Consider the following 15246-nt stretch of genomic DNA (forward strand, 5'->3'; position numbering starts at 1 on the left):
CTCTTGAAGAAGAAGCAAACTTTTGGGTTGCTGGGCATCCCCACATACACCATGCTGCCGAACCAGCTTAGGTCCTGGATGTCAACAACCCAGACAGACAACTAGTCCATCCCCACCTCCTGAAAGTAACCATCTATGCACCACAGCCAGCTGAAATGTGGGTGCCCCCTTTGTCTCTTCTGGTTTATAGTGTCCTCAACACCAAGGCATCTGTGTGCCAGGTCATGCCCAGAGATACACACCACAAGGATCCTCCAAAGAGACCTTGTGCCAAAGACATCTGGGCACTTCTCAGAATAATGAAGCCGTGGTGTAACAAATAGGTCATACCTTTGGGGAGGTGATGGCTTAGTGGTTAAGCGTTAGGCTTGAGACCAAAGGATCCTCGGTTCAAATCCCAGCCTCAGCAGAAAATCACTAAGGGCCCTTGGGCAAGGTCCTTAATCCCCTAGTTGTTCCTGGTGTGTAGTGGGCGCCTTGCATGGCAGCACCGTCACATTGAGGTGAATGTGAGCTATTGATGTGTACAACACTTGAGCATCTGATGCAGATGGAAAAGCGCTATATAAATGCAGTCCATTTGCATTCATCTTGTTTTGTATTATTCTGATTTATGCGTTATATTCCAGACGTGAATAAAGTGTCATCGTGTTCCACAGAAATTGACTACGTTGATGCTCCTGAGTTCTCCTACAAGCAGGTCCCAAACACTACTGAAATAAGGTCTTACACCCCAGACAGCAGAGGGTTACTTCATAAAGCACACCACCAACAGATAATGTGAGCTAATCACTATATACAATTTTTATGAGTTATCTCACAATATCAATCTAATGATTAAATAAACACTGAAAAGTGAGTTGAAACTCAGACATTCCTACAGCATATTAAAAATTCATGTATTTGTGCTGGAGACCCTCCTGTCCTGTGCACCAACTGCATTTCCTGTATATTCTTTTTGTAATTTGTGTCTGTAGCATGGCCCAACCAGAGGGTCGCCCCTTTGAGTCTGGTCTGCTTGAGGTTTCTTCCTCACTGCTGCTCTGGGGGTTAGTAAGGTTAGACCTTACTTGTGTCAAGCGCCTTGAGGCAACTCTGTTGTGATTTGGCGCTATATAAATAAAAATAAATTGAAATTGAAAAATGTATTCCTATAAAGCGTTACACTCCAGACAGTTTTAGATATTTTTATTTGCTTTTCAGGGAATATGAAGGTTACAAATACTAAACTTTCACATATTATAGACATGACCTATAACTGATTGTATTCATTTGAATTGCATTCATTAGTCATCACTTATTGTATTAATCCACCAAAACGTGATGGCTTTATTATTTTAAAAATCACGCATCTCGTTGTCTCCTTGCGTCACTGGTTAGCCTCTAAGTATCACATCCATACATTAAGACAGGAAACACAAAGGTATTAACATGGTTACACACCTCTGTTTAGTGACCTCCTGACTCCACCGGCTTTTCCCAGGCGTCACTTGATCTCAAAGGCAGAGAAGTTGTACAGATGGAAGTCACTGTCAAGATAAGCGAATCTCTACAAATTCAGCACTTTTACCCCACATAGATACATTTCTGATGCCTAAGTTCAGGATCTCACTGAAACGCCTGGATGTTAGTCTTTATCCAGGACAATGGCAAACCCAAACACTCATATTCCTCACTCAGATGCTCATGTGCCGCATTCCATTGTTGAAAGGTGGGATCGGGATCAAAGGACTCCAGATAAAAACTGATAAAAATCCATCCCACCTCACAGGTGTGCCATATCAAGATGCTGATTAGACACCATGATTAGTGCACAGGTGTGCCTTAGACTGCCCACAATAAAAGGCCACTCTGAAAGGTGCAGTTTTATCACACAGCACAATGCCACAGATGTCGCAAGATTTGAGGGAGCATGCAATTGGCATGCTGACAGCAGGAATGTCAACCAGAGCTGTTGCTCGTGTATTGAATGTTCATTTCTCTACCATAAGCCGTCTCCAAAGGCGTTTCAGAGAATTTGGCAGTACATCCAACCAGCCTCACAACCGCAGACCACGTGTAACCACACCAGCCCAGGACCTCCACATCCAGCATGTTCACCTCCAAGATCATCTGAGACTAGCCACTCGGACAGCTGCTGAAACAATCGGTTTGCATAACCAAAGAATTTCTGCACAAACTGTCAGAAACCGTCTCAGGGAAGCTCATCTGCATGCTCGTCGTCCTCATTGGGGTCTCGACTAACTGACTTGAGTGGGCAAATGCTCACATTCGCTGACGTTTGGCACGTTGGAGAGGTGTTCTCTTCACGGATGAATCCCAGTTCACACTGTTCAGGGCAGATGGCAGACAGCGTGTGTGGCGTCGTGTGGGTGAGCGGTTTTCTGATGTCAATGTTGTGGATCAAGTAGCCCATGGTGGCGGTGGGGTTATGGTATGAGCAGGTGTCTGTTATGGACGAAGAACACAGGTGCATTTTATTGATGACATTTTGAATGCACAGAGATACTGTGACGAGATCCTGAGGCCCATTGTTGTGCCATACATCCAAGAACATCACCTCATGTTGCAGCAGGATAATGCACGGCCCCATGTTAAAAAGGATCTGTACACAATTCTTGGAAGCTGAAAATGTCCCAGTTCTTGCATGGCTGGCATACTCACCGGACATGTCACCCATTGAGCATGTCTGGGATGCTCTGGACCGGTGTATACGACAGCGTGTACCAGTTCCTGCCAATATCCAGCAACTTCGCACAGCCATTGAAGAGGAGTGGACCAACATTCCACAGGCCACAATTGACAACCTGATCAACTCTATGCGAAGGAGATGTGTTGCACTGCATGAGGCAAATGGTGGTCACACCAGATACTGACTGGTATCCCCCCCCCAATAAAACAAAACTGCACCTTTCAGAGTGGCCTTTTATTGTGGGCAGTCTAAGGCACACCTGTGCACTAATCATGGTGTCTAATCAGCATCTTGATATGGCACACCTGTGAGGTGGGATGGATTATCTCAGCAAAGGAGAAGTGCTCACTATCACAGATTTAGACTGGTTTGTGAACAATATTTGAGGGAAATGGTGATATTGTGTTCATCTCATACAAAATGGGAGCAAAACCAAAAGTGTTGCGTTTATATTTGTGTTGAGTGTGTATATATATATATATGTCTGTAATAACTCAGCCACATGGGGTGTGCAGCCAGTACATTCTGAGTGCCGGTCCCAAGCCCGGATAAATGAGGAGGGTTACGTCAGGAAGGGCATCTGGCGTAAAACAAGCCAACCCAACCATGCAGACTAAGAATCGAATTTCCATCCTGGATCCATCGAGGCCCGGGTTCACAACATCCGCCACCGGTGCTGTTGCCCAACAGGGTGCCGGTGGAAATTAGGCTACTGCTGGGCGAAGATGAAGAACAGGAGGAGAACGTGTCCACAAACAGCGGGACAGGGTGAGATGTGAGATGTTGAGGCAACCCCTAACGGGAACAGCTGAAAGAAGAAGAAAATATGTCTGCAATGTGTTGTTGCCTGTGTATGACATTTTCATGTTTTTTGCTGATCAATATATGCTTTAGATCATATAAATGAAAATAAATTAGAAATTGAAACCATCCATCTCAGCTTCTTGGCTGTTGAGAAAAAAGTGTTTTTCAGACCATGATTTCCTTGACCTTGACCTTTGACCAAGCTACTCCAAAATTAAATCACCTCCAGATATCAACCCAAGTAATATTCTGACCAGATTTGATCCATCTGTGTTTTTTTGACTGTTGAGATATACAAAAAGGTGTTTTTCGGACCATCCTTTTCTTGATTCGGCATTTAACCTTTGACCACACTACTTCAAAATCTAGTCACTTCTAGAATATCAATCCAAGTAATATTCCTACCAAGGTTGATCCATCTGGGCTGCTTGGTTGTTGAAATAAACAACAACAAAAAAGTGTTTCAGGCCATGCTTTTCTTGACTTTTACCTTTAACCTTTGACCAAACCACTCCAAAATTTAATCACCTCTAGATATCAATCCAAGTAATATTTCTACCAAAATCTGAAGGCAATCCATCCAGCTGTTTTTGATTTATCTTGTCCACACACGCACACACGGCTGTGAAAACATTACCCTGCTCACCGCCAACGTGCAGGGTAATAACTTTCTTGGAGGAAGTAACCAAAGGATCCCATGATGCACTGAAATGATTTAATCTTTTCCATGTGATCTGAATTTAATCTTGTAATACAATAATAGACAATAAGATTTACGTTTATTGTTCATATTTCAAAGAGTAAATCAGTGTCACGTTCATCATCAGACTGGTCAACGTTGCGAAGTGAAACTGTATAAGAACGAAGCCCTCTGCTTCCGGCTCGTGTGGACCACTGTGGGTCGTGATGACAGCTCTGGGTTACAGTGAGGTCGTGCTGCAGCACAACAGCAGCCAAGAACAACACAATGCAAGAAAATGAAACATAACATACATGTCAAAAAGTGGGCCTTTGAAGGTCTCTAAACTTTTGGAAAGAGTATTTCTTTACAAAATGATGAAATGACACCTTGCACATTTGGGATCAGAGTGCATTTTCTGCAAGCACACAACACGCACTGCAAGGTGAAAGAAGACAAGACTGCTACTACACACAGGCTGAGTGCACAAAATACCACACACATTTGTACATATTTTCCAGCAAATGGCATAAAATTAGACTGATATGTTTTGTGCAGGAGAAAGTCTGCCTGAACAAGCGTACATACACGACCACGCTAAAGTCACAACTTTATTACTTATTTATTTAATTTGTCAAGAAATTAAATGCACACTGCTCTAACAATGTTGCCGCGAGCTATTTTCCACCCGTCATTTCTGGTGTTTGGTGAAAAACGAAACTGCTGCAGCAGCAGTCCTCTGCCACTGATTACAATTATTCCCACTTTCTAAATCTGGCAAGCGGTCCATCTCAAACCCATCCATCTATTTTCTATTCCTGCTTACTCAAATTAAGGGTCACGGGGGGCTGGAGCCTGTCCCAGCAGTCAGAGTGTGAGGCGGGGTACACCCTGGACAGGATGCCAGTCTGTCGCAGGGCCACATACAGACAAACACATTCACACCTACAGACAACTTAAAGTTTCCAATTCACCTAACCTGCATGTCTTTGGATGTGGGAGGAAGTCGGAGCACCGTGAGAGAACTCACGCAAACATGGGGAGAACATGCAAACTCCACCCAGAAAGGCCACAGGTGGGAATCGATCCTCGGCCTTCTTGCTGTGAGGCAACAGTGCTAACCACTAAGCCAAATTACAGATAGTACAGCTTAGTCGTCTCATATTTCAGTTTGTTTGAGCCGTGGGCTTTGATTACACTGACATGTCGCTGCCCGGTGACACCACACTGTCGCCGAGGCTCCAGTGGAGCCTTTAATCCACACATCCTTTCAGCGCTGCAAGCAAACATGGGTGGGGAAAGACCTGAAGCGTGACGGCGAAAATATTTTGATTGCTGATAAACAGAAGGTTGATATTGTTTTGACATGTTTCTTCAACATTTCAATTTGGTTCCATCATTACAAAAGAAGACTGTACTGTGCAAGCCGGCAGTTTGTCTGATTTTATTTATGTCGTGGCCATCTGGAAGCCATTCAGTGACGAATTACAACTTTGCCGTGCACTGAGATCAACCGGTGGGATGCAGGCAAGTCAGCGTTTTCAGTTCCTCTCGTTCAGCACACGTGTTCACTAATTCAGAAAAAATCCCCGGCTTTGCGAATTTATGTGGATCGAGTCAAGTCAGGTCGAGGAACACATGCTGTAGATGCCCGTTTCCTCATCCCTGTGGGACACCACCTTAATCAATCAACACTTATTTGTGCAATGACCAAAAGTTGAGCAATGTGCTTCACAATAAAATTAGGAATAAAGACATAACATACAAAAAAAAAAAAAGAAAAAAAAAAAAAAAAAAATCAGATAAGGCACATAAAAACAAACACACTCACACCCACAACAAGGGTCATTTTAGAGTCACTGTGATTTGGGAGTGGGTGGAAGCCGGAGCATTCTGAGGGACCCCATGTGAACACAGGCAGAACATGCAACCTCTACACAGAATAGAATAGAATATCTTCATTGTACAGGCTGAGGGGAGGGGGGTATGGACGACGAAACCGGGGGTGCTACCGTAGAGCTACTATACACCACAAAAAAAGAAAAACAAGACTTGTACACATCTCGTACACCACAAATAATTGTTTATATATGAAATACGTGCAGACTGATTTTATATATATATACACAGGGTTGGGTAGGATTACTTTGAAATGTAATCCAAAAGTAATCAGATTACAAGTAATCCAACCCAACCCTGTGTATATATATATATATATATATATATATATATATATATATATATATATATATATATATATATATATATATATATATATATATATATACATACATACACACACACACACACAGTGTATAGAGTAGTGCAAAATAATGGAGGTATGTATACAGTTGTGCTCAGAAGTTTACAGGCAGAATTTTAGATTTTTTTGGGGCCATTTTTCAGAGAATATGAATGATAACACAAAAACTTTTTTTTCCAATGGTTAGTGGTTGGGTGAAGCCATTTATTGGCAAACAGCTTGATAGGGGGGGGTTGGACCTTATTATTCTCTGGAGTTTGCCAGGGTGTGAGGCGCCTGGCGGGTGCGGTTTTGGGGATACCTACGAGTTCCCACCTGAGAGCTGCAACACGGAAGTTTACCCTGGTAGATGAGAGAGTCAACAGTCAGTTAACAGTCGCTTCCCAGCACCACCATGTGAGCACTGCCTGTGTTCACATGGGGTCCCTCAGAATGCACTGTTGACTGTTGTTTGGGAGTATGCACTCAACGGCAGTTTGGAGGATTCGATCTTCTTGAAGTCCCCCAATGAAGTCCTGTATGGGGCTCCATTGTTCTGCTGGAGGACCTCAATGCACATGTGGGCAATGACAGACACCTGGAGAGGTATGATTGGGAGGCACGGCCTCTCTGATCTAAACACGAGCGGCATTTTGTTATTGGACTTCTATGCTAGTCATGGACTGTTCATAATAAACACCACATTTGAACATAAGGGTGCTCATAATTGTACATGACATTGGTACCAGAGCACTCTAGGCTGAAAGTCGATGATCAATTTTGTGATTGTATCATCTGATCTGATGCCACATGTTCTGGACACTTGGGTGCAGAGAGGGACAGAGCTGTCAACTGATCACCATCTGGTGATGAGTTGGATCACAGGGTGGCGGAGGACTTTGGAAAGACCTGGTACACCCAAACGGACAGTGCGGGTGAACTGGAACATCTGGAGGAGCCCACTGTCCGACAGATCTTCAACTCACACCTCTGGCGGAGCTTTTCTGGCATCCCTGTGGAGGTTGGGAGCATTGAACCACAATGGGCAATGTTCAAAGCTTCCACTGCTGAAGCGGGGAGCTGTGGCTTGAAGGTCTTAGGTACCTCAAGGGGCAACAACCACCAAATACTGTGGTGGACACTGGTGGTCTGGGAAGCTGTCCAACTGAAGAAGGAGTCCTTCCCCGAACCTGTTGTGCTTTGGGATGGCAAACATTCTATCGAGTTGGGTACAGAAGGTCTGTTTAATCGTGTCTTCATTGTTGAGTAATGGAGCATATGCAATGATGATGGTAGCTTGTTGATGCTGGTTTTTGACGAGTTGAATTCTGACTGTCATTAGGCATGCATTGATTCCCTGGGCAAGCTCCAACAGCTTGGGTAGTAGGGCATTTTGGAGGCAAAGCTGACTCCATGTATCCTTGGTTGGTCTTCCTCAAGTCCTCCCCAGAAGAATATCTCCTGGCCCTGTTGATCTCTAAGTTGGCCAGTTATGTTCTCAGGCAATAATGGCAGTATGCCCTTCTGGTCTCTCTGTATTTGGAGTATCCATCAATTTCAATTTATTTTCATTTATATAGCGCCAAATCACAACAAGGTTGCCTCAAGGTGCTTCACACACGTAAGGTCTAACCTTACCAACCCCCAGAGCAACAGTGGTAAGGAAAAACTCCCCCTGAGGAAGAAACCTCAAGTAGACCAGACTCAAGGGGGTAACCCTATGCTTGGGCCATGCAACAGACACAAATTACGAAACAATTCACAAAACGAACATACAGGAAATGTTGCCGTGCACAGGATGGTTTCCGGAACAGATACTACACCCATCTCTGGATGGAGCTGCACCTCAAACAGAAAGAAAAGAAAAAAAAAAAAGCAGAATCAAGCATCAGAAAGACAACAAATACAGTGTAATTTGTCAGCATTAAGCAACAAGAAAAACAGAAGAAATACTAAGGTGATCTCCAGCCACTAGCCCTAAGCTACACTAAAAGACCCAGAATTTAGATAAATTTGAAGCCGCGTCATGCTCCGTTTCCAAATAAAATTAATGAAAAGAGTAAAAAGCATAGTAACATACTGTACCAGTATGATAGTCATACGAAAGGGAAAATTAGTGTGTCTTAAGTCTGGACTTGAAAGTCTCCACAGAATCTGAGTGTTTTATTGACGCAGGGAGATCATGCCACAGAACAGGGGCACAATAAGAGAAAGCTCTGTGACTCACAGACTTTTTAATTCACCCTAGGGACACAAAGTAGTCCTGCACTTTGAGAACACAAAGCCCGGGCCGGCATAGGGTTTAATTAGGTCAGCTAGGTAGGGAGGTGCCAGTCTGTGAACAATTTTCTAGGCTAGTAGCAGAATCTTAAAATCTGATCTCACCGGGACAGAAAGCCAGTGAAGGGATGCCAAAATGGGTGTAATGTGATCAAACTTTCTGCATCGTGTCAAAACTCTGGCAGCAGCATTTTGAACTAATTGGAGAGCCCTAATGCTGGACTGCGGTAAACCAGAAAATGGAATAGTGCAGTAGTCCATTCTAGAAGAGAAACACATGAATCAGAGTTTCAGCATCAGCCATAGACAGGATGGGACGAATCTTCACTATATTTGCAGGTGGAAGAAAGCAGTCCTCGTAATATCTAACGTGAAGGTCATAGGACAACACAGGATCAAAAATTACCCCAAGGTTCCTCACTTTGTCAGTGTGATGTATGACACACGAGCCTAGGCTAAGCGTTAACTGGTCAAATTGATGCCGATGTCTCACTGGACCAAGAACCATCATTTCAGTCTTATCATAGTTTAAAAGTAGAAAGTTGCTAGACATCCAGCTTCTCACTGATGCAAGGCAATCTTCTAAGGATTTTATGTGGATGAGATTTCCAGCAGTTATTGGCATGTATAACCGAGTATCATCAGCATAGCAGTGAAAGGTAATCCCAAAGTGCCGCAATATGTGCCCAAGGGGTGCTATATAAAGGGAGAAAAGTAGGAGCCTATGATGGAGCACTGTGGAACCCCAAATTTCATGTCACTAAGGTTAGAGGTAGTGTTATTGTACAAAACAATCAATCAATCAAATCAATCAATTTTTTTATATAGTGCCAAATCACAACAAACAGTTGCCCCAAGGCGCTTTATATTGTAAGGCAAGGCCATACAATAATTATGTAAAACCCCAACGGTCAAAACGACCCCCTGTGAGCAAGCACTTGGCTACAGTGGGAAGGAAAAACTCCCTTTTAACAGGAAGAAACCTCCAGCAGAACCAGGCTCAGGGAGGGGCAGTCTTCTGCTGGGACTGGTTGGGGCTGAGGGAGAGAACCAGGAAAAAGACATGATGTGGAGGGGAGCAGAGATCGATCACTAATAATTAAATGCAGAGTGGTGCATACAGAGCAAAAAGAGAAAGAAACAGTGCATCATGGGAACCCCCCAGCAGTCTACGTCTATAGCAGCATAACTAAGGGATGGTTCAGGGTCACCTGATCCAGCCCTAACTATAAGCTTTAGCAAAAAGGAAAGTTTTAAGCCTAATCTTAAAAGTAGAGAGGGTGTCTGTCTCCCTGATCTGAATTGGGAGCTGGTTCCACAGGAGAGGAGCCTGAAAGCTGAAGGCTCTGCCTCCCATTCTACTCTTACAAACCCTAGGAACTACAAGTAAGCCTGCAGTCTGAGAGCGAAGCGCTCTATTGGGGTGATATGGTACTACGAGGTCCCTAAGATAAGATGGGACCTGATTATTCAAAACCTTATAAGTAAGAAGAAGAATTTTAAATTCTATTCTAGAATTAACAGGAAGCCAATGAAGAGAGGCCAATATGGGTGAGATATGCTCTCTCCTTCTAGTCCCCGTCAGTACTCTAGCTGCAGCATTTTGAATTAACTGAAGGCTTTTTAGGGAACTTTTAGGACAACCTGATAATAATGAATTACAACAGTCCAGCCTAGAGGAAATAAATGCATGAATTAGTTTTTCAGCATCACTCTGAGACAAGACCTTTCTGATTTTAGAGATATTGCGTAAATGCAAAAAAGCAGTCCTACATATTTGTTTAATATGCGCTTTGAATGACATATCCTGATCAAAAATGACTCCAAGATTTCTCACAGTATTACTAGAGGTCAGGGTAATGCCATCCAGAGTAAGGATCTGGTTAGACACCATGTTTCTAAGATTTGTGGGGCCAAGTACAATAACTTCAGTTTTATCTGAGTTTAAAAGCAGGAAATTAGAGGTCATCCATGTCTTTATGTCTGTAAGACAATCCTGCAGTTTAGCTAATTGGTGTGTGTCCTCTGGCTTCATGGATAGATAAAGCTGGGTATCATCGGCGTAACAATGAAAATTTAAGCAATACCGTCTAATAATACTGCCTAAGGGAAGCATGTATAAAGTGAATAAAACTGGTCCTAGCACAGAACCTTGTGGAACTCCATAATTAACTTTAGTCTGTGAAGAAGATTCCCCATTTACATGAACAAATTGTAATCTATTAGACAAATATGATTCAAACCACCGCAGCGCAGTGCCTTTAATACCTATGGCATGCTCTAATCTCTGTAATAAAATTTTATGGTCAACAGTATCAAAAGCAGCACTGAGGTCTAACAGAACAAGTACAGAGATGAGTCCACTGTCCGAGGCCATAAGAAGATCATTTGTAACCTTCACTAATGCTGTTTCTGTACTATGATGAATTCTAAAACCTGACTGAAACTCTTCAAATAGACCATTCCTCTGCAGATGATCAGTTAGCTGTTTTACAACTACCCTTTCAAGAATTTTTGAGAGAAAAGGAAGGTTGGAGATTGGCCTATAATTAGCTAAGATAGCTGGGTCAAGTGATGGCTTTTTAAGTAATGGTTTAATTACTGCCACCTTAAAAGCCTGTGGTACATAGCCAACTAACAAAGATAGATTGATCATATTTAAGATTGAAGCATTAAATAATGGTAGGGCTTCCTTGAGCAGCCTGGTAGGAATGGGGTCTAATAAACATGTTGATGGTTTGGATGAAGTAACTAATGAAAATAACTCAGAACAATCGGAGAGAAAGAGTCTAACAAATACCGGCATCACTGAAAGCAGCCAAAGATAACGATACGTCTTTGGGATGGTTATGAGTAATTTTTTCTCTAATAGTTAAAATTTTGTTAGCAAAGAAAGTCATGAAGTCATTACTAGTTAAAGTTAATGGAATACTCAGCTCAATAGAGCTCTGACTCTTTGTCAGCCTGGCTACAGTGCTGAAAAGAAACCTGGGGTTGTTCTTATTTTCTTTAATTAGTGATGAGTAGAAAGATGTCCTAGCTTTACGGAGGGCTTTTTTATAGAGCAACAGACTCTTTTTCCAGGCTAAGTGAAGATCTTCTAAATTAGTGAGACGCCATTTCCTCTCCAACTTACGGGTTATCTGCTTTAAGCTACGAGTTTGCGAGTTATACCACGGAGTCAGACACTTCTGATTTAAAGCTCTCTTTTTCAGAGGAGCTACAGCATCCAAAGTTGTCTTCAATGAGGATGTAAAACTATTGACGAGATACTCTATCTCCCTTACAGAGTTTAGGTAGCTACTCTGCACTGTGTTGGTATATGGCATTAGAGAACATAAAGAAGGAATCATATCCTTAAACCTAGTTACAGCGCTTTCTGAAAGACTTCTAGTGTAATGAAACTTATTCCCTACTGCTGGGTAGTCCATCAGAGTAAATGTAAATGTTATTAAGAAATGATCAGACAGAAGGGAGTTTTCAGGGAATACTGTTAAGTCTTCTATTTCCATACCATAAGTCAGAACAAGATCTAAGATATGATTAAAGTGGTGGGTGGACTCATTTACTTTTTGAGCAAAGCCAGTAGAGTCTAATAATAGATTAAATGCAGTGTTGAGGCTGTCATTCTCAGCATCTGTGTGGATGTTAAAATCGCCCACTATAATTATCTTATCTGAGCTAAGCACTAAGTCAGACAAAAGGTCTGAAAATTCACAGAGAAACTCACAGTAACGACCAGGTGGACGATAGATAATAAAAAATAAAACTGGTTTTTGGGACTTCCAATTTGGATGGACAAGACTAAGAGACAAGCTTTCAAATGAATTAAAGCTCTGTCTGGGTTTTTGATTAATTAATAAGCTGGAATGGAAGATTGCTGCTAATCCTCCGCCCCGGCCCGTGCTACGAGCATTCTGACAGTTAGTGTGACTCGGGGGTGTTGACTCATTTAAACTAACATATTCATCCTGCTGTAACCAGGTTTCTGTTAGGCAGAATAAATCAATATGTTGATCAATTATTATATCATTTACCAACAGGGACTTAGAAGAGAGAGACCTAATGTTTAATAGACCACATTTAACTGTTTTAGTCTGTGGTGCAGTTGAAGGTGCTATATTATTTTTTCTTTTTGAATTTTTATGCTTAAATAGATTTTTGCTGGTTATTGGTTAAACACAGTGAGAACGACTGGTCAGGTATGACAACCATGCAAGGGCACTCCCAGTAATCCCAAAATGATTCTCCAGCCTATCGAGTAGAATATGATGATCCACAGTATCAAATGGAGCACTGAGATCTACCAGCACCAGAACTGTAGTGTCTGAATCCATTGCAAGTAGAAGATCACTGACCACTTTTGTGAGAGCTCTCTCTGTGGAATGATGTTTTCTAAAAGCAGACTGCAGTGGCTCAAAAGAATATTCTCAGTAAGGTTGTCCACGAGCTGCTGTGAAAACACTTTTTTCCAGAATTTTACAGCAAAATGATAGATTTGATATCCGCCTATAGTTTTTCAGTACACTAGGGTCAAGATTAGATTTCTTAAGTAATGGTTTAATCACTGCAGATTTGAAACATTTAGGAACAGATCCATAAATTAATGAGAGATTAATAATTTAAAGCACAGTCGGCCCAAGAGTGGGCCACAGGTCCTTAAACAGTTTTGTTGGTATAGGATCAAATAAACAGGCTGTGCTTTTTGTTGACATTACGAGTTTCGTCAGCATGCCAAGAGCGATACCATCAAATTCTGTAAATCTAGGTAATACCTCAGTAATGGCACCCACCTCAATAGCAGAATGTAGTGGTTGGATTAAGGCATGCTGGGATATGTTTAACCTAATGTCTTCTACTTTCTTCTCAAAGTCCATCCATCCATCCATTTTCTTCCGCTTTATCCGGAGTCAGGTCGTGGGGGCAGCAGCTCAAGCAAAGCCGCCCAGACCTCCTGATCCACACACACCTCCCCCAGCTCCTCCGGGGGAACCCCAAGGTGTTCCCAAGCCAGCCGAGAGATGTAGTCCCTCCAGCGTGTCCTGGGTCTTCCCCGGGGCCTCCTCCCAATGGGACGTGCCCGGAACACCTCTCCAGCGAGGCGTCCAGGGGGCATCCGGAAAAGATGCCCGAGCCACCTCAACTGACTCCTTTCGACGTGGAGGAGCAGCGGCTCGACTCCGAGCTCCTCCCGAGTAATAGGGAGGAGCTGAGAAGCTGTTTTAACTTACAGACACGGCTCTCTAAAAGAGCCACCCATCAGAGTTCAGATATTCCAGGTTCCAAACTTCATTTGATGTCTTGTTGTTTTTCTTTAACCACAATGACGGTGATCCTTCTGGACGTGATTTTCCAGACAGGATCGGTGCAGCAAACTATGTTTGGTGATCCATCAGAGAGGATATGGATCTAACTATATATGCAAAAGTAAAGAAAATCAGGAAGTGTTTGTTGTTTTTAGCAGAACTGTGCATTGAGTTGAAATACCAAAATGTTCAGTGTGGGTGTCTAAAAATAAAAACCTGGGAGCAGTCTGTCCATGTGCGCGCTGTGCACGCGCTCACTCACTGCAGCACTTTGCCACAGTGATATATGTTTTTATTTATGGCCACTTGATAACAGCAAACAGACACATGCATGTCACAGTGGACGGTTTGTCCATGTCCATCCAAACACAGTACATGGTGTCCAGTTTGAATGTCCAGATCCACAGATTTCCACAGCCACTTCAGTGGGAGGACACACCTCCTGTCATCTCAGCGCACACATCAAAGCCACACTCATGTGGGACAAATTTCTCTGCGAGTACGAAAGTGATTGTGTGCAGTCTGCTGTCATGCCAAGAGTGCGACTGGCCAAACATTTTCTAAGTGCCACGCGAGCGGTGTTAGATGTTCGTGTGTGTCACCTGTAATTTTGCCGGCACCTGCCGTGAGAGGGTGCGATGGACGAAGTGTGCACTTTGTCCAAACTTTGCACTATGTGTGAAGGGGCCCTTACAGACATCACTTTCATAAACTCTCTCTGGTGCTGGTTGGCAAAACAATCTTTAGGTTGACGGGAGACTTTTATTGTTTGCTGGTCACCATCAGCTGCAGTTGTGTCTCTTCAAACCATAATCTGGACTCAGGCAGTGATGGATGAATGAGTGAATGTTTACTGCTGCCCCAGGTGCAAACACAGTGTGGGTATTGTGTTTAGGAGTGCAGGAATGCACATGTCATATCTCTTCTCTTCTGGCGTTAAATGAACATCTTGAAGTGTTTAATCTCACCAAGCAGCCACTCTTCCTTGGTTGCACACTCATCCCCGCATTCAGCATCCCAGAAAATGTCAACTGAGGTCTGTGGAGAAGCACGCTGGGACCAGTGGAACAGGGCTGCAGGGAAAACAGCACCTCCTGCACAAGAGAATGAGTGGGGAAATGAAAATGGATGCACATTCATTTACAGCTGTGGTTGCCAAACACTTTCTGCAGGGTCCCCATTTTGTAGATAAGAATGTTTTTGACCCCCCCCCCGGTAAACATGAAGGGTTCTTGCTTCCAAA

Source organism: Thalassophryne amazonica, chromosome 8 (genome assembly GCF_902500255.1).
Source record: "Thalassophryne amazonica chromosome 8, fThaAma1.1, whole genome shotgun sequence".
In the NCBI taxonomy this organism is placed as follows: Eukaryota; Metazoa; Chordata; class Actinopteri; order Batrachoidiformes; family Batrachoididae; genus Thalassophryne; species Thalassophryne amazonica.